At 38.5% G+C, this 21,790-nt stretch overlaps 1 protein-coding gene across 10 annotated transcripts in view; it reads right to left on the reverse strand.

Moving 5' to 3' along the window:
* The window catches only part of GRM7 (glutamate metabotropic receptor 7), a 342,940-nt gene that overhangs the window by 95,740 nt on the left and 225,410 nt on the right, over nucleotides 1-21,790 (reverse strand). The gene's annotated exons all lie outside the window — the stretch shown is intronic.

A 21,790-nucleotide genomic window follows, 5' to 3' on the forward strand; every position in this document is an offset into this window, starting at 1 on the left:
CTCCTGCCAGCCTTCCCCCGCTTCCTCCCCTTGGGGCCAACAACAGGGCCCGGCCCGGTGAGCAGCACCATCCCCAATGCCTGTTGGGCAGCAGTGTGGAGGCTCTGCTCCTTCTCACAGGCTGCATATACCTCTCATCTATGTTACTTACTATCTTCTTCTCTGGGTTCATTTCAAGATGCTAATTTTAATAAATAGAGTTTGGGCCTTTACTGCTTGAAAGATTGCCTCCCCGCTCGTGTGGGACCACAGCAGCTAGAATTAGTTTAGGTGATCAAGCTAGTGCTCATGTGGTTTTTGGTGAGGGGCTGAAACCAAAGCAAGAGAGGTTCAATGGCTTGCACAAGGTCACAGAGGCAGTCTGTCGGCTGCAACTGAGTTCTGCGCTCTAGAGCTCTTGTTCAGTGCCTTCTCCACATGCCTGTATTTCTCGTGGCTTATTTTCTGCCCAAGGCAAAGATTCCTTTTTTGGTTACGGGTTGATTGTAACTCTTTTTCCAAGTTCTCTCAACTTCTGCATATTGCCTGGTCCATCAATGCTTCAGGCTAGAACTACAGAAACCATTTCTAATATAAATTCTAATTACGTTCACTACGGAATAAACGTTAAGGAGAAATGCTTAGTCTCTCTCGAACAGCCAAACATGATTGTTCATTTTAATGAATAAAATAACCCAATATATGTGTTTAATTTAAACACTGTTGCTTTTTTTCTGCCCATCACAAATGTTCCTATAACAAGCTATTTGTCCTGAACTAAATTGTTTTGTGCAATGTTTGATTAAAATAAAAATCAGTATAAAAATAATCACATTAGTGATAATTAACCTACTCAGAAAAAAGCAGCCACTGTCCCTGCTATGACTTTCATAACAACTGTGCCACTAATTTCATGGACATATTAGAAAACAAGCACTGAGGATTGCTCTCAGAATTTGGTACTAATTTACAGATTGCTTTTAGACTCTACTTACTAAGTCAGCAATTCAAACAGTTTTTGTATATTCAACTTCACAGATAGCAGTATTTGCATGACTTAGCTCTCTCTTCTGGCTTAGCTATTAATGTCTTGTAATTAGTTTCTAAATCTAGTACTTTAAAATGATAATGGTTTTAAGTTAAGAATATGTCAATAACACATAGTCAATAAAGCCTTCTGCAAAATATCAACCAAATCCCTTAAATAGATAACTACAGAGATAAACCAATCTACCAGATAAAGATGTAAATCTACTCCAAAAATTGTCCACGTACTGCAGCTAAGGTGTTCTTATCTTGTAACTTATTTCAACTTCACTGCCTTGTCAGGAGTGACTGAAAGGCCTTAATAAGAACCTGGAGATTAGAAAAATGATGGAAAATGAAAAATATGAATGATTTTAGATGGTGACTAACAACTATTTGATTACAAACAGCTCAGACTAGTAACACTTTTAGGATAGCACATACAACAGGGACAAGATACTCTCTAAACTGATCCTCATTTTCCATACGAACAGTTTTTGCTACGAGGAAGCTCCAGTGGGCACCAGTAGAGCCCAGGTACCATTATTTATTCCAGGGGAATATTGACTAGACCATCAGCAATCTGATCATGAATTCTGCAGCTAACCACTGCACTGTAACATCTTTTTCTTTCCTTGTACTTTGAATGCAATTCCAAAGGGACACTTTACCTCCCTTGAGCTCCTGAGAAACTTTAATGCTAGTGTCAGGACTTTCTTCTTTCTTATTAGCTAGCAACTCTAGTCTTTTGAATGAAAACACCCCTACTTTGGAATCCTTCTTATTTCCTGCTCTTAGCTGAGGGAGCTTGTTTTTCCTCTCTCCCTAACCCTCCCTCTGTTTCGCTGCATAAAAGGCAGTGCTCATGCCCTCTGTTGTCCCATACAGATCTTCAACAACTTGTCTGTTAAGCTGCCTGAGAGGTAACCTGTTGTTTACCTTCCTCCCAACTCTACAGAAGACATTTTTGTGCTAGTAAATATTCTTAGTTATCTTGGGGCACTTCCGAAGTAAAATCAAAAGGAACAGTAAAGTCTCCTATGTTTTCCTGCTCTGTTGTACTGACAATGTTAAATCCTTCTATTTTCTTTGTAAACAGAAGTTAAATGCCCCTATATGTATTTTTAGTTCTGGTTTCTCCTACTGCTTTTTTTTTTGTTTAGTTCTCATGTTAAAGTGACTGTCACTGGAAAAGACACTGACATGTCCAGAAAGAAAAGACATCACTAGGAAATCGTAACTTTCAAAATGAAGGTAATGGGAAACTCGAAATGGTTCTCAAAATCTTCCAGCTGAAAAACCTGCAATTTTTTGTTGTTCATACAAATCAAAGGTGCTATCAAGGAATCTTGACAACATTCCCGTAACTCCCAGCCCCTACTCCTCACACCTGATGATTCAGATAATTATTGATAAGCCTTTCAGGAGAAAAATGCCCTGAATGATTCCAGGATCAGCCTCATCTAGAAACTGCACTGCTTCAATTACTTTCTATTTTCCTCTTACTTATCTTGTGACAGTTCCTTGGAAACCCAGCTGCTGGCAGGGTCCCTGCAATACTACATGCTGTATAAACACATACAGAAAAGAAGTTTCCTTAGAGCTCTAACAGGACTTAGGACCAACTTACAGGTTTACTCTGGTGCAAAAACTACGTAGAAGTTGCTAGGGTAAGTGTGGCACTCTCACAGGTTTGTGAGGTGGTACTAGAGTGTTAGACTGGCCCTGAGACTTGCTCTTTTTAAATTATTATTATTGTTATTCTTTGTGCCTTTTGTGATAATACATCAATATTTCACAATGTAACTGGTGGAGGTTTCAATGGAAATATCAGAGGTTGTTTTTTATCTGTACTTTTCTGTTGTAAGTAAGTTTTAATTCATTTTAACATTTTGCCACTTACTCAGGAACTCTGCATAAAACCCCCTGAATTTCAAGTCTTTCTTTAGCCTGTCATGGATAAACATACAGACCTCTGCTCCCTCTGGCTTTCCTGAGTTGGCAGTACGGTTCTGGGGGAAGAAGCACGCTACCCAAACAGCCAAAGTCAGCCAAATCCCATGTGAGGGGCCTGTGACCTCATCCAGACTCATTGCTGTATTTTATTCCCAAGGTACTTTACAGATATTGAGATAGAGAAATGCATGAAAAAATACTAAAGAATAATTGCTGCAAAACAAGAGAAAACCCTTAAAGATGGGGAAGTTTTCCTGTGCTCAGAAAAGTGCACAATTCCTGCTTCTATCTTGCAATGGTGACTGCTTCCCGAGTAATACCTTCAGATGCAACAGAGGAGGAGTTCCCACCTGCCTCATTCTTTTTTGTAACAAATTTTCAGCTATATATTACCTAACATAGTTAAAAATTCCAACGCAACTAGTTCTTGAAACCTAGAGTAAAAAGACAATTACCATTTGGTACACGTATAGAAACCTGCACAGCATCTGAATCACAGTTCATTTAATATTTTAAATTAATTACGATTTAAGCAATCAAGTGAAAACATCACCACTGTTTCCACATTGTAAGTCCTTTTGGGTGATCTCTCAAAGTAAGTAGGTCTTAACCTATACATAACTTGACTTACTTTTCTCTCTCCTTTCCTGATCTTACTTTTTTCTTAGTTTATCATCATGTTCAACCAATCTTACCTGCTTTAAGAACAAGAGGTAAGTTACACCGAGCACTTCTAATAATATCTTTAATGAGATGCAAAGGTTATTTGTTCTACATTAAACCAATGACATCTTTAGTACAACACTGATGTAAGAAAAATGCTTAATCTACAGTTTTTCCGAAAATGCTTATTATCATACATTTTTGTTGATGCACAATAAAAATGTAAATTAATTATTTCAGTGCTTTTTTATCTGATTACAGCTCCGCGCTGTCTCCCCGGTAATAGAAGCAATATGCATCTTAGCACTTCAGTATTCTTTCTGCAGCCCCCAAATAATTTTCCATTTTTGTTAATAAAGAAGAGCATATACTTCCAAATGTGCATTAATAATACACAATTAATATACATTTAAATTGATATGTTTGAGTAAATCTATCTTCTGATAATAGAAGCAATTAAAAGAATTATTGGTCCTTAAATAGGTGGCACAGAATTACAGGGGTAGTGCAGTCAGCCCATAGCCAAGCACTTTGCACAACAGAAGGTTCGTGCTGGTTTATAGCACTGCCCTTTGTGGTACACCTAGCATTTCATTCCCCATACATCTCATTGTCAAATTTGTCAACACAAAATCTAACAGTCATTTTCTACATTTCAAAAAATATGCTAAGCTGACATTGCCCTTTTATTTTACATGCAGAAAACAGTATCTCCCATGTGGATAGCAATACTCCACATTCTTACATGCTGGGTTTAATTTCAGAATGTAATGTATTCATTTGAAAATTAATAAAACCAACCTTTGTTGTCTATCACTGTTCATTCTGCTGCAGTCTTTTTTTTTTCCTCAAACACGAGAACTGGCTAGGGGAAAATTTGCTTTCAGATGTTCCTTCCTTAATTCCTGCCACAACCTAGCACAGTTCAAACCTGCACAACACACAAATTATCTGTTTTTTCTCCCTTTGATTGAAGAGCTCTAAAGGCCTCTGTTATTTGAAAGGAAAGAAAACCTATTGCACTGCATTAAGAGGATACTTACACATCAGATTTCAGCCTCATACAGAGAAAATGACAGTTCACTATGGGACCAACCCTGAATGCCTTATTCAAGTACCATTCCCACTGATCTCAATTGGAGATTTCCTTCAGTGAGGAATGACAGATTCATGTTTAATTACACTACAGATCACCTTGAAATCACCAGCAGCTTACCTTCATGCTACCCAAAAGAAAAACTGGTACCAGGAAAAGTTTACCAATATGCAGCTAACATTAAAAAAAATATATTGAGGACAAGAAGGAAGGGAGCAGCAGAAGATTTAACAAATATGATGCAGGGATTAGGAAAAACAAGATTCTCTTTTTAGCTCAGCTACCGGTCCATACTATGTGGACCACAGACAAGTAATCTGCCTCAGTTTGCCTATTACTGAAATTGGAATAATATTTAACTAAGTAATCTGTATCTTCAGAGAAGCACTGAACGTTATCTAGCAATGGACAGTCACATGCAGAAAAATGCCTTTAATGTGTATCTATTCCCTGACAAACGTTAGTCACAGGAACATCTTTCACTGAAGCTGAAAAGCTAGGAAGTGAAAATACAAGTTAGCCTTAGTTAATCCCCAGCAGATGCATTCTGACAGTGTTTAATTACATACTCTGTAACTATTTTATCCCACAAAATACCTACCTCCTTAATGCATAAGGCAATTTAATTTTAGTATCTAATAACTTCTCACGCATTCATTCTGCAACTCCAGTCTCCTTTTAAGTGAGCATATGTGTACTTTCCTAGGATGTAAAACAAAGTGCAACTGATACCAATGGTATGATGCAGCCCCACACTGAAAAAAGCTAAGACAGAGGATATTCAGAGAGATTTCCAGGCAGTGGCAGAACAGTGAGATTCTGGAATTGTGTGAGCATGAACAATTCTCATCTTCATTTCTTGAATTTTCTTATCCCAGTGTCAGGTTTGAAGCCCTGCAAATGCTATTTATCAGGGATCTTACTCCACTCCCCCACTTCACGCATATCCTACAGAACCAAGACTAAAGAGATTCATTTTACAGGATGATGAGAAACTCTCAATGCAAGTTACCAAAGCTGCTAAAAACATCCACATTAGCTCAATGTGATTGCTCATGTATTTAAGTAAACAATTGAAACTGAATGCTCATTTCTATATGTCTGTAATGGTCAGTAATTTGCAAGTTCAAGCCTTGAATAACAAGACTGCACAGCAGCAACACATGCAGGAGTTCTGATTTTCTCCTGAAACTCCTTTTCTGAGTTAAGGAAGATCATTCCATGTATTCTGCATCAAACTATGAATAAATATACCAGCCCTCCAATTCCTCCCTAAAATGATGATGTTCATTCAATTTCCACTAAAATACTGCAAATAAATTCTTTTTTTTTTTTTACATTAACTTTGTAAAGCTAAGTAACTTAGCTCCTTACCATATTTTTTGTATACTAAATGAGTAATAACATAACACCTTGCCTTTTTTCCTCCTATCTACCTCCATCTCTTTCCAAAGCAAAACAGAGATTGGAATTGGTAACTTACTCCCTCCAATTGAGTGTCCTAAGTACTGAGTTGCAAAACGTACTCCCACTCATGCACTTCTCTTCTAGTGCAGTGAATCTTCTCTCCCAAGTCCTTCCAGAAGTAGGGTTGTGTCCCTGCTAAAAATGTGGAGACCATCCCTTTGTGCTGTCCCTCTCTCTTCTGTCCCTCCTGTAGCCAAAGGCAGGTGCCCAGGCTATCACGCAGGAAGGTGGGAGAAGGATTCGGCTGCCTCCAATGGGTGAGAATGAACCATGCGTAAAGCTCCAATGCTGAAGGAACTCAGATCTCTAAAATTCCATGTTATGGTAATAGAGGAGAAAAGCTGCCTATCATCATTTACAGCTGCATTTTTTAAAGGGAAGAAGGTCCAATTTTTCCTTTAGAAAAAGAAGGTTTCTTTAAGTACTGCTTTGTGGGACCAGATCTTAAGCCAAAGTCCAAGCATAACATGTCACTTCCTACTCTCTGAGAGAGGTGTCTATGCCCCAGAATGGAAGGGATTTCAGGTGCAATTCTGTCCTCAACTTAACTTACTAGCTCAGGTCAGGCATGCTGATGTGTGGCAAGGTGTGCTGGTACAGCACATTTTGAGGTCTTTTAAGTTGAATGGACAATCAATGTCAATCTGTACTCGGTATTCACCTTCAGGAGCCAGTGCCTAAAAGACAAGTATTGCAAGCAAGAACATGGAATATGCAAACAATATTTTTCATCTACTCCTAAAATATCTAATTATAGATACAATTTCTAGGTACTTTTAGGAGTTGGATATTCAGGTACTACAGTTAGTAGTCATATACATATCTTCCATGTCATTAAAAAGGCATAATAAGCAAGGTTGTCCTGTAGGCATCATTTAATGCAGCACTTCCATATAAGCAGTACACATTTTCCTATCAGTGGAAGAAGAAAAACAAACAAAAAAAGGAAAAGAAAGCAAAGAAAAAAGTCTCCCCCTCAAATTTTAAGAGCAGGATAAAGACACTTTACAGCTGTTTACTTGTGGCCATTAACTCCTATCATATGAATGATTAGCTTGAGACACGTTAAATGCTATAGAGTGAGTGTAATAGTCTTGCCGCAAACCACTTCAATTTTCCATGCAATTCAGTATTTAGAGACATCTTAAAAATGATTATTTTTGACCCACTCAATGCATGGACTCCTCTGGGAACCATTATGCTTTGTTTAATTGTTGGAAACACTAAGGATTGTTCACTTGGTGCTGATGAGTTCAGAGTTTTTTAAATACCCTTTAAGGAATTTCTTTTTTTCCTTTAAAGAAAACAAGAACAGTATTATGCCATCATTACAACTTCTGCTCAAATATCCTTGGCACTTACATCTCTATGGTTTTGAAAATTTCATTTTACAAAACACAGCTGAATTGTGTTGTATGCCACCAAAACTAGCATGAAGTCAATAGCTCCTGTATCTGTTAATAGAATACCTTAAAATATTTTACACGCAAACCTTATAAATAAAAACAGAGGCAAAAGAACAAGCTTTCAGCTGCTGTTAATTGCCACAGTACTACTGACATCACTGGAGAATGTCAAATTACACCTGCGGAGGATGTGCTGAACTCGGATCTTACCAAGTAAAAGCTGAGTCCACCCATCTGTAATTCTGCTCACTAGTCTTGCTTCCAGAGCTACCACGTGGAAAGCATGCCTAAATTCTCTAAGAACGAAATCTCAACAGAACGTACTGAATTTCAGGCTGTCTCTGTATATAAGCACAATAACAAAGTACTTTTGCTCTTTATGTTATGAAGCATTCTTTGTCTGTAGCTCTCTGGTATGTTTTGCTAGAACAGCTTAGCAAAGTGCCTTTCCCCTGTCTCTTGGCTCAGAGCACGCGCTTTCGCCGCTATTTCCCAGCCACAGGGCTCCGAGAGCCCGGGTCCTCCCCACCAGCCCTCACACACCTCCAGCTACATCCTGACCTTTTGGAGAGCAATGCATGATGCTCATGGTTCGCAGAGATAAAGATATTAAACAAGCACTGTCCATTACAACAGGTATATTTCAAGAGGAAAGATAACGTATATAAAAAAGGAGACGTCAAGCAAGAAATGTAACAAATGTCTGCTCCTTTAATCGGACTGAACCGATTCGGTACACACGTGCCGTCACACACCTGCGCCTCTCCCAGGCAGCGGACTAGCTGATGTGCAAGCCCAGAACAAGAGCACGCCACACGCTGAGAACAAGGGGGCAACCAGCCATGCTTGTGTTGCATTAACACCGAAAGGCCTCAGTGAGTATCGGCGCCTGACGGGATCAGGCCCATCCAAAGCAAATATCAGCACAAGTTTCAGCTGTGTAGGCTGCCGTGTGAAGCCACACAGCCTGGGCGCTGGAGTGTGCCAGCCCGCCTCCCGGCAGCGGCCCTCGCCCAGCCACGCTCCCCTCCTCCCTCGCGCTGGGGCCGGTTCTGGGAGCGCAAACAGCAGGAACCTACACACGCTTTGACAGCATTTTTTTCTGCTGCCTTTGCTCCTTACAATAGTAGGTAGCAAGTTCAAATGAGTCCTAGCACAAGGAAGAGGCAGGAGCACACGGCCGAGGACTGCGCTCTGCCCTTTGGCTGCGGCGGCAGCAAGAAAGCTGGTGTCAGGCGCTGCCACGAGCCCTTTCCTCTACCGCCCCATTTCGCCGCTCTCGTCCTCGGCCCCCGAGCTGCCAGGCGCAGGGATGTGCCTGCGGGTACATGACACTGGCTCAGCAACAGGGCCAAGGTTGCCTTCTGGGGTTGGGCTGGGGGGAAAGGAATGGGCCCTTCCCTTCCCCAGTGCAATCGGAGCTAAAGTTTGGGGAGCTGAACCAAAACGGTTTGAGACCAAACTTGCTCGCTCTCTCTGTGGCCCTCTGGGGATACAGGATTTATCTAATAATTACCTCAGTCAGGTGCAGCATACAGATTTAAGATGAGAAATGGAGTAAAAACACCCGCTGCATGCAGTAGGTTTAATTTATTTAAACCTCTGAGAGGATCTCTGGAACTGTTTCAAGAACCTTAAAACAGAGTGTTGAGCACCTGTCGTTTTCAAAACACTGAGATATTCTCCAAAAAGCATCTTTCACCTTTTAATGAAGGAGCGCCCTGGAGCTGCAGCTTCTGATGCCAATCCCCATGTGATAGCCTGTAGATACTATTCACAAAGAAAACTGTGGGGAAAAAAACAAAAGAAAATAAAACAGTGAATGTGTTTTCCCTGTATTGTCATTTTCTCTGCTGTACTGGGAGTTTTGTGTTCCAGAATCTCCTCTTCTTTATCAGTGCCATGAAGAATAAAAACCCCACAAATCTTAACTGTTGAATAAATACGTAAAAAAAAAAAAGTATTTTGACAGGATTTTACATGCACTCACTTTCTCATCACTAGCAACAAAATATTGGGACAGTGAAAAAGTCTGAATACTTCTCCAAACTGCATGGAAATCTCCCTACTTCCACTTCAACCTTTCCGGCTGCCAAGCTCCTTCTTGCTGGGCAGCAAGGAGCCTGCTGCTATGCAGCTGAGCTTTCTCAGACATGAACCTCCATCTAGGCCAAAAAACGTTCGCACATTTTGCAAAGAAAGAGAGGAAATCTAAATGTGTTTGATATAGAAGCAGAAACCCAATCACTATATTTTGCTGATACTTCTTAGATTCTCTTTTTCAGACATATCTTTTACTAGCATCCAACCTTGGCTTACCAGTGTTTATTGTGCTAATCATTACTGTTCCTGTCTCACCGTATCTTCTGCCTGGAATTCAAAGACTTAAAATAAGGATAATATTTTCTGTCAAATTTCCCTTGCCAGAACAAGGATGAGACACAAACAGACAAGCTGCTATAGCAACCCTCTGTCATTAAAAACTATCCACTCAAAAAGAACTCCTCAGTTGCTGTTCATATTAAAGGTGAATAAAGCCACTTAAATTGTAGTGAAGGGGTAACTGATGCTGCACCTTTATAGCTCATGTTGGGGGTGGGTCCTGCGGAACTGGAACAGAGAGTGAGAAAGAAGGGAAAAATCTGATTCACTTAAGCTACAGCAAAGCTACAACTGATGCTGGTGCAGGCAAAGTATTATCAGGAAGGCACGCTCCTGTGCCCAGCACCACCTTTTGGGTGGAATGGAGTGGTTTGGGGCTGGGATGGCTGGGATTGTCCCTGCAGTCTTTGAGGAACTGAAAGGTATCAGACACAAAAATACATCTGCTGGATAGGTATACTGGAAAACTGAGTTCTCTACTTCATTTCATTACAGGTATTTGCAAAATCCTGGAAGTTCAGCTATTCTTGGGTGTACTGTTGTATTCTGCTTTCTACTCACAGAACAGCTGTAAAGTAGGTTTTTGGGGAACAGAAAAATATCTTTGTTTCACAGATACAGTATTTTTCTTTATGCAGCTGGATGAACTTTTCCAAATGCAGCAAGCATCTTCCACTGAAATGCATTTTTGCATTTTCAGGTATTAAAAAAGAGTATTACACCCTCAATAAAACACAAACTGACATTACTACCCACACCAAACTGACATTACTACCCCCACCAAAAGCAGCCAAACCTGTTATCTGTAAAAATCTCAGCAAAGTATTTGCTCTTGAATATATTTGCTGACAAACAAACATTAGATTTGCAAAAAAAGGATTTAAGAAGTGATGTGTAGGAGAAGAAACATCACCGATTTTAAAAACATAAGTTGTTACTTATTTTTTGACCTATTTTTTGTTACTCATTCTCAGAGTTTAAGTCCGATTCCCTACAGATTCATGGATATTTAAGAGAATAATGCAAGATGGGGCAAATTGTGAAGTCATACATGCCTTCTGCTATGTAATTATTTTTGTCTTTATAGCTCTCAGTCTACTTTTCCTTTAGCATCTGTATCCTTACAAACATTTTACCTTGCAACATTCTTAGACCTTCACAAAAACTGTAACAATGGTCAGAGTTGCCAACAGCTAATACAGCTTAATTCACTTTACACTGCCTATGGTAGTACAGCTTATATGGTATACGTTACCAACTAGGCAAAATGGGTGAATAACAAAGAGAAAATGACATTTCACATCTTTAATGCTTAGTCTGAGCTAGTCTTCCAAGTGAGATGCAAGCTTTAACTACACAGCCAAACATCCGCATAGAAAGCTCAACTTACTGAATAACTCTTCTTAAGAAATACAGTTTCTAGGATTTTCAAGGATGGCAAGTAACAGAGAGGAATGGGTCCACACTGGTCTGATTTTCCTCTATTTGAAATTCTTTTCTAATTCTACAGATGTAGGTGACTGAAGGGAGGATGTATTTGTTCTTCTACATTCTCTTACGCTATTCACACCTAGCCGTATCAAAGCCGTCTACAGCTACAATTCTCTCTTTAAATTATTCTCCTCATAATAAAAAGTGACACCCTGGCAGGCTTTTTGATTCACCTCATATAATATCTTGCTTCAGGACAATTACACAGGACTACTAGATCAGTAACTTAGCTGCAGCAGGATACACTAAAACTATTTACTAATATGAAAGAGACCAATCCTAAGCTTTCTATTACATATATCTGGACGTTAATTCATTCAAGATCGTGCTGCTTCCAAGATTTTCTGGTTTAATTTGGTATTACATGACAAAATTCTGGCACAAATACTTTGAAGGAAAATCTGAGACACTTAAAACATTCTCTGGCTTACAATACACATTAGCTGAGATTTTTTATTAAGAAAACCCAGGTACTAATACGATTATCTGCACTTATTGACAATTTGGAACTGGACAAACTGTTTAGGTCTCTTCTGTGATACAGAATAACTGCTGCATGGTTCACACAGTTATTTTCATGTATTTTGAGGCTTTGCTCTTATCTGGCAAAAAAAATATTTACAGCAGCAGTTTATAAACCTGATGCATCAAAAACGTCTGTGGTACTACAATCTGCATCAGTTCTATTCCAAGAGAACTTACCAAGTCAGACTGTAACCGCAGCATGTGCGCAGGACTTACGTGATGTCAGTCCTGCTGCCTATTAGTGTATATTTTAGACACATGATCAAGGACTAAGGAATTAGCATATGGTCATTCAGCGGGCCAGTAGTTTGAAAAATTTCCATCCAGTTAGCTGACAGAAAATTAATTCTGCAAGTTAAGGTAATTAAAGGTGTTCATACCAGTCAGGGTTGACATGAGCAATGAAAGATTACAGAATCTAATGACAGAACAAAATAAACAACATTTATTATTAACATATACATTACAGCCATTGATATGTTGGGCACAGCAACTTGTTAAACCTAAGTATGTAACTAGGATGAATTGTAGTAATATGCTGATGTACTTATTCACCTTTAAGTTTTTGACTGGTTGCACACAATTTGGCTGATGGCCTAATGAAGAATGCATTCACAAATGCCGAAGAATACCAAAGAAACTGAAAACAAGCTGCAGACCTTTTTGAAGGACTTTGCATTTAGTAGCGTATATTCTGTGAAATGATTCCCATACAGCTAAACACTTGTGACCACAGAAGTGAGACCATTTCTCATTTTTTCCATGTGACACTAATGTAAGGTTCCACGCTGATGTGACTGCTTGGTTGCATAGTTGGTTGTTCTCCTCTTGACTCCATGAAGCTTTTAGTCCTGGCTACAAAGCAAACCTGCACTGCTGGAGGGAGCAGGTCTTCCTCATACCTCCCCATAGTTAAGATGCTGTCTTACACTGCTAGGTCTGAATCCTTGAAGACAGCGCACCTGAACCACCCACACAACAGTTGTGCTCCAGCCACTAGCTAGTACACAAAGAGCAACTGCCACCTCCTTTTCTGAGTGCCTTTGGCAAGCTGTCTACCCAGTAACTCAAGGTGACCAGTCTGAGCGTGGTCTCTGCCAGGCATCACAAAGGGGAAAAGGCAGATAAGGACTGTCACTGCCAGGTTACAATGGGGAAAAAAAACAGGGACAGTCATTCATTCAAGTACCAAGAAATCTGGTCTCAGGCTAGAGCCACAGCTCAATAAACTAGAAATTGTGGAACAGCACCAAGACTCGTATAAGCAGGCACCCCCTAAAGTAAACTTAGGACAGCAATTACCAGGTTTCTGAAGGAGAAAGGTTTCCTAGTGCTTCCACATGCCTAGGCTCTGCCCACTGTTAGCATCAGCATAAGGTTTAGTTAAGTAGGAGATAAATGGAAGACAAGTGGGAGAAGAGGCCAAAGCCAGATTAGGACAGTAATCATGAGGCTATCATGTGAGAAAATCAAGTATCATTCCTCTGGGTGCCACTGAATTCAGTCTCAGTTTTGGCTCAGGGTTAGAATTACAGTTCAGGAAAACAGAAGTTACAAAGTGAGAGTAAAAGTGCCATGGAGCAGAAAAGCCTGAAGAGGCTTATCTCAGCTAAATCAGGTGTAAATAGCTGAAGAATAAGTCCAGCAGGTTTTTTTAATGTATCATAAAGCTAACTATTTTGGACACAGTGACGTTTCCAAACTACTCCCTGTGAAAACAAGGAATGTCATTTCATTTAGGTGTTATGGAACACAGTCTCAGTCTAGGGTCAGTCAGAGGCAGTTTTAGTTCACCAGGAACTGAAGAGAATGAGTAATATTTCCATGGGAAAGAACAACTCAGATTAAGTTATTTTCAGAAAACACAGATGACGCATCAATGGCTAAAATAATTTTTTTTCCTATTTATTGTAAACCTGGCTATTTTTGGACACAGTTGCATCTCCATATATGTCAATACACTGTCATGTACAGTTAATTAAATCAAAGGATTTAGTTGATTTCATTAAAAATGTAAACTGTGGTAATTTTCAACAACCGGCTGCATCAGCTGAAAGCTTAAGATACTGCCGTGATACATGAAAACAAAACACACTAATCATACCTAATAGTTAAAATCTTAATTTTAAATAACACCCTGACCTCATTTGCTGCATTTATTTAATGAGCCTAACACCTGAATAATGCATATCTCCTGTCAATCTACCATTTTACAAGATTTCAGTCTCAAGGTTGTAATATAAGTGTATTATCTTCATATCGGCTACTCATTACAGTCTGTAACAGCAATGTGAAGTGATACTATAAGGGCCAATTTATGTCACAATAACTAAAATGGAAAGAAAATTGATACCAATTTTTATCCATCTTGATGCAATCTTTAAACCACGATTTTAAGCTCTCTCAGATGTTGCAAACAAATACAAACCAAAAGGATTTGACATTGCAAAGGTCTGTGCCTGTATATACATCCATCCATAGACACACACACACACACATATATATATGCACACACACATACATATGTATATATACACTTGCAAATAGGGGTTCTGTAATTATATATTACATGCATACAGGAGCTAGAGCTCCTCGGAATGCTATCAATACTTGCTTTCAGTTACTTATAACTTTACTAAGTGAAATTGTTTAAGATGAAATTTTCTAGGTTGATCTATGTCAAGTTACTGGTTTTAAATTTCACACAAAATGGTTCAAAATAGCAGGTCAATGCACTTTTTTAAAAGTGCAACTAACCTATGCTCATTGTCTTGAAATTATTTCATGTCTCCCTACATGAAGCAAAAACTTCTAATCAGCCAGATATGTACCTTTTTGCACATTGGTGCAAACCAGAGAAATTGCAAACTTTCAAAATTTTAAATCTGCATATGCTCCAGAAAGATTTAACCTGTGTTATATAAAATACTCTGAAAAAAAATTTCTCCTCTGAACATGCTTCACTCTAAAGAAAAAAATAGAAAACAATGGAAAGAAATAAATCTGAGCACATTATTTCAGAAAACTGCCATCTGTTGGCAGAATATTGTTCAGCATCAAACCTCACGGAGTAAATCAGTTCCTTGGAGCTAACCGTCTTTCTGAATATTTTACCAAAAATGTCAGCTATATATAGATCTCTTACCAGAACGTTAGATGTTTATTCTTTTCATTAGCCTGCTATCCATAACATTTATTTCCAAAATCTACAGCAGAGATGTTTACAGCATTTAAATAGATTAGTAAGACCACAAATAGATGCAATAGGTGTTGAGGTGTGCAGGATTTACATAAACTGCACTGATGATTTTATGGGGGGAGGGAGGAAGAACTGCAGTATACAAGTCATGTCGTTCTCTGTGACAGTCACTTCCTTCGAAATCTGCCTCTCTCCCTGCTGTGCCAGAGGTGGCTCCTGGTTTGTTCCTTGTCATTTTTCTTTGTAGGGCAAGAAGTTGACTATTAAGTTCTAAACAGTGTCTATTTGTTCTAAGACCAGAGAGAGGTCTATGAATGTTATGTTCTATAAAGCAAGATGTTTTTTCATCTTCCTGTTCCTCTAAAATACTGAACTGAACCTACGCTGAAGAAAATAACATAGTTATTTCCCCAAAGATGATGGAGTTTACTAACAAACATGTAGCAGCTTTCTTAGCACTATATATAATGTGAATTAGGATTTATAGACAGAGTTACTAATGTACATGTTTACAGAATCATACTGATAATTATCAATACTATTAATCTTCTAAGCACTTGTTTAGAAAGATTGCACTAATGTAATAAAAACACTATAATAAGAAAACTAAGGAATCCCTAGGCAGGCAGCATTCTGAATTCTACATGCAAAAGACTCCATATAACCAGCAGTCACATATCAAGCTGTACACTTCTTAATGTTACTAAACAATTTACAATTCAGGGACACGTCTCTAAAACAATACAGATTTTTTGTTTTATCTCTGCACACAGTGGGCTTGGGCATCTTTAGTATGTAATTGTTTCTGTTTATAAACAAACTAATTAGAGAGACATTCAAATTTTATCTGGAGCTAACATTTAACCCTGTCTAATGCTTTGCAAATGAAAGATGTTTCATGTAAAAGCTACTTGAAATCTCTACAGTACAAAGGGCAGAATAGCATGTATTCCACCATTTTCTTTTTTTTTTTAATCAATCCAGGATGTATCTTCTTCAGCCATCCTGAAAATGTGCTGCAGTCTGATCAGTACCGGAGTGCCCAGTGGCACCTTCCTAAGCTGTAACAGTGAGCTGGAGATGCCGACGCATTTAAAACAACATGATGCAACCTATAAAGACACTAATAGGCCAGAAGTACAGCACTAATTGGTGACTGAACTGAAGGAATTGTTAGCTGCTCTAGGAAGATATTCTGTAATGACAAAGAACTAGCTCTCTTGTAACCATTTCCGCATTCACCAACACAAACTTAAGGTGAGGCAGAAAGTCACATATGCCACAGTGTTGAACATTATGAGATTTGAACCACAGCTTAGCTGGGCACTCAGGCACAAAATGAAAGCAGGCACCCTTCCCTCACAGATAGCTTGATTCTTGATATTCAGTCAAGACCTCAATTCCACAGGATCTCACTAACCCAACAATTTATTTGTTATCAGATCATAGAAAGTATGTTAATATCTTTATGTAACAGCCAGAATTCCTTCCAGACTGTTCTCTCCAGCTTATTCAATATTCAGCCTCAATAGTGATGGCATAACCAAACCAAGGCCAAGTCAGACAAGACTAAGTCACTTATCAAAGTGAAGACTTTAAACACTGTGACCCTGGGATATTTACTGACCCTAAGATGTTTGTCAATATGAAATAGGAAAGCAGGATAGAAATGTAAGAAAAGGTGAAAATTCTTGCTTTTCTGTCAAATGGAAGTCCGTCATTCACTTCAGTGATACAAGAAATTGAATCATAGAATCATTGAATGGTAAGGTTGGAAGGGACCTCTGGAGATCATCTAGTCCAACCCTCAAGCAAGCGGCCCATACAGGGTCCGACCCAGCATCCTTGGCATTACTAGCACCCGTGCTCTAACCAACTGAGCTAAACCACTGAATTAGTATGCCTACTTGTTCAAATCCAGTAACAGTCTACTTACTGTGCAATACTTATCTTTACCATATTTTGAACAATAATTAGTAATAGCAGAACAGGTTTTACTTAACTGTGCTTTCTGCATAATTGTTGGGGATTTCTACATGTTGCTGTATTTTTAGAGCAATTTTGAAGGAAGAGGAACATATGCATGCACTGCCTGCCCATGCATCTGTAATAACTTCCTTCCTGTTAACTTTTGAACTTGATGGCCAATTTGAAACATAATTGGGAGAAGTAGAGAGATTCTGAAGCATAAGTCTGCAAGATTAGTAAAAACCAATGGATGGCTAGAAAAAAAAGATCCACCAACCCTCAGCATCGCTCTCATTCGTTCTGTGTAGCCAGCTAGCTGACCAATTGGCATACGTTTAATTCAAAGACAGTCACAACACGGCTGTCACTTGCACAGCAAATTACATAGGGATATGGGAGGGAGTTCAGTAATTACTGTGAAATTATGGAATCACAGGAAACATACATTATGGGAAAGCTGCTGGAAGAGGGTATGCAGGAGAAAATTCCTTGGAAAGTTACAACAATTTCAGAGGGTTCTTTTTTAATTTATTTTGTGGGTTTGATAGTTCAAGGATACTCACAGAGGTTTGGATGTGAAAACATAATAAACCTAGGACTGCTGAGCTATCTAGACAGAGAAGCAGTATCACTAAATTTTCCATGAGAACCTCCGGTTCCTCTGAGAGTGATCCATTTCTTTCTCCTTCGAGCACACCAGTTCCTCTGGGAGACAGAGGTTTCTGTCTTTTTCAGGCATTTCAAAGTATTGGAAGCTGCATTCACAGAAGTCAGCTACGTAACAAAGCCGGGCAACCAGTTCCTTGCGTATCTATAGTGACTTCTGTTGATATATCTCAAATTGCTTCACAAAGACTAATAAACAAGGTGTCCATTGGTATTGTTATCTATGGCATAGATGGGGTAAACCATAGCACCGAGACTTAATTATCTTTCTAAAAGTCAAACACAAACTGAAGAGATGGAATTGCTTCTAAAACATACCATCAAACAACAGCCATAGTAACAGATAATCTTATGGCCAAAAGAACATAAATATTTGGTAGCCTAAAACTTAAATAATCTCATGAAAAACTGCTTTTCTGATGTTATTTTTTAACAAGTCTGATAGCTTTCAAGTATGGGAAAAATGTGTATGCATCTTTGAGAAAAGTAAAAAAAAATCTGAAGTGAAAGTGAAACTGTACAATTATCACTGTATACTAAAAATACACCAGTTCAATAGAACAATACTTCAAGAAGGACAATCAACACGGGCTTTCTTACTATTTGCTCTTCTTCTCATCCTCTTTTAAAGGAGCAGACAATCTACAGGCATGCAGCTTGAACATATGAGTTTAAATCATGGTATTTTAAATGCATTAAAAAATAGTAAAATCATAGTCCTTGGTAACATACATTGATACCTTCTGCAGTTCAGTAAGTGCACTGACATTCTAAAATGCTGCTGTAATCGACTGTATTTCTGATCGATTTAAAGCTAAGTATGGACATATTTCTTACTCCTTGGAATGACGTCACTGCCTTTAACACATGAGTGTCCCCTCAATAATAGCATACTAAAATACAGACCTGGTTTTGCATGCTAATGTTACCGTGGTTAACAGTTTTATTGACTAATTGAATTAGCACTATTTTTGCTATTAGGTAGGTGATGCAGGTCAAGATCGTGGATTTCAGTGAGGATGCAGCTGGCCATACTTGTGATCTTGAATTTAGGGCAAAGCATTTCAAATTGTAGCAGGAAGCAAAGTATAAATATTGCATACTTAATCTGCATGCGGGAGGCTGAAAGGGGCTGGACAGAGCTTTACATGATATTCATAAAACAGAGAAAAGCAGAACGTGCTCTTCCATGACCTCCTATGGGAGGTGGATGGGTATTCTTGCAATCAGAACTTCACTGCAGGGAGAACAAAGCACTGCAATGTTTTTTTCAGTGGAATACCGGCCAAATCATTTAAAATTAGGCATCTGCTCATTTTATTCTTGCGTAGGTAACTATGAAATACAGCCAGAATTATCACTAAATCACACCTTGAGTGCATGTAGACATAGCTGTATTAGGTTGCTTGAGATCAAGCAAGCAAAAGGAAATTATACTGGCCTTATGTAAAAACTACATTATGTCCTGAGTTTGTTGCAGTGAAAAGCCATAAAATATTTTCTTGGTAATTGACCAAATTCTGACCTCAGATACAGAAATGAAAATCCAACCAATCCCACTCAGAGGAGACATTTCACATATAAACTTGTTAAAGGGAGATCAGAATCTGGTGCTGTATGTGCACAGAATAGTCACCTGCCTTTACTGAACATTTCTGCCAGACATAAAAAAGCAAAGGTGATACAAAGATGTGGAGAAGCAATCAGGTTTGAGACAAATATACCGGCATAGTCCCAGACATTTCATAAAACCAGGCTTATAAGTTGGTGATAAGAAAAAGAAAACAGTGATATGGCATATTTTTAAGTCTTGTGAATGTATGTTGTTAAAGATCTCTTAAGACTATCCAATAAGTGACTCATGCAATAGAAAAAAGAGAAATGAAAATAGAATTCCTGATTTTACTTTAAAAATACGGAAGAAAATGTCTATATTAATATATAAATAACCAAAAAATATCAAGAGTAATCAATCTCCTGTCCCCCTATACTTCTGGCTTGCACTTTAAAATGTGAATGGGAAGACCAAGTATACCATTGTGAGAACAGACTGACTATATATTTAACAGTAGTACTTCCATGGAAATACATGTCCTTGCTCATTCTTTGAATTAAGAAGATGATAAAGAAGAGAATGAAACAACCTACGACAGTCTTGGGCCCTTAATTATGTACCATCTTCAAAATCTGGAGTGTACAACTGCATGATATTGCAGTACAACTTTTATCTCTTGTAACTGAGGAAATTCAAACACAGAACTAAAAGAGATCTGCCCAAGATGACACATCTCTTGTAAGACGGAGTACCCCCTCAGCATTTTCTAATTTAATTAGCAGTCTCTCACCAAACTATCCTTTCTCTATTTATTTATTTATTTACTTCCTTCTTACGTTGGTATTAAAGACATGAGAACTGGAGAAATATATCCTAAAGTGTTACCTCCAACAATAATTACTGAAGATAACTCAGAGCCTATGGCACTTTTTTCTTTGGACATACTTAGCAGTTATCTATTATTCTGATTTGCTATTGTAGGAAATCTTGGCTTCTCTAAACTCCACAATTTTGTTTTTGTAAGAAAATATATATGTGGATTACCTTAAAGTGCTGATCCCTGTGTGGATTCTGGTGAGAAATTAAGACTGGTAAGTGCAGAAAAGGGGAGTTACTGTGACAATCTCAACTACTCACATAACACTGTAGGCGTGTGAGGGTATGAGGGTGAGGAGAGTGCACTTTTTATGGAAACATTTAACACAACAATAGGAATACAAATCAAGCTCCATTAATTTAGTTTTAAATTTTAATGAATCAGGATGAGTAGTTTCTGTAAAGTAGGATTTACTTAATGAAATATTAATATTTTTGCTAAAAGAATTGTAAATTGCACGTTACTATAGCAGTTTGCCTTTAACAGAACATCACAAGTTAAAAAATACTGAAATAGCATACATCAAATCAAAATGAGTTAGAATTTTAGAACGAAATATTGTGTTCAGTCTTGAAAATGGACCTTGGTAAACCACATTAATTACTTCATTTAACAAAAGACACAGATACATTAGAAGAAGAAGAAGAAAGGATTCTGTTAGCCTTCACATTATAACACTTTGATCTACTTAAGTGGTACAAAGCTTGAATACAAGCTATGTAGCTTGATTAATAGCTCACACTTTCCAGTGATTTCATTCTCTGAATGCAGGAACTGTTATGCATGTTTACATACAGAAAACAGAAGCACAGTTACTGTTGCTATGCCAGGTACATCCTGGTCATCTCTTGACTGTGTGACAGGTTTAGAGCATTGTCACACCAGTCTTTCCTTTTCCCTTCCACGCTGGCTTCCTTCCAAAGGAAATCCAGATGCACAGGCAGGGAAAAAGCCATAATACTCAAGGACGTCTTCCCTTTAGATGATGCTGAACAGGGAACTTATTGCACTATGAAGTAACACAGCCAGTGAATTCCTGACTTCCTAGGCAAGTTCCTCTAGCATCATCTCAGGTATCAATTTTAACTGAGAAAGAAAACCTTTCTGCAGCAATTGTCATTTCACTTTAGTAATACCTTGATTTTAAGCAGGTTCTGCTGCTGAAAAACAGTTAAACTGAACTGAAAATACGGCTTTTGTACTTTAACAACAACATCTACCAAGAGTCAAATATCTATAAGGTTAAACTGGCACCTCTTCTCCATGCATTCAAGGCCCAAGCGACTTGCACGATGTCAAGCAGGAAGCTTGTGCCAGGGCTAAAAAGCAAAGAATGTCCTTGTCCAGATGAAGTTGCAAAAATAATTTCTAGCTTTCTCTGTTACCAGTCACATACGTTTTTTTCACCTGGGCAACAGCAAAGTATTTTGGGGGGTCTTCGATCCTCTCTTACATGCTTACAAAAGGACCATCTCATTCATATGGCTATCTTTGCTCCGTGCATAAAAGTAACAAAGGAAAAGTGAATAACACA

The sequence above is a fragment of the Rhea pennata genome, chromosome 12 (genome assembly GCF_028389875.1).
Source record: "Rhea pennata isolate bPtePen1 chromosome 12, bPtePen1.pri, whole genome shotgun sequence".
Classification (NCBI taxonomy): domain Eukaryota; kingdom Metazoa; phylum Chordata; class Aves; order Rheiformes; family Rheidae; genus Rhea; species Rhea pennata.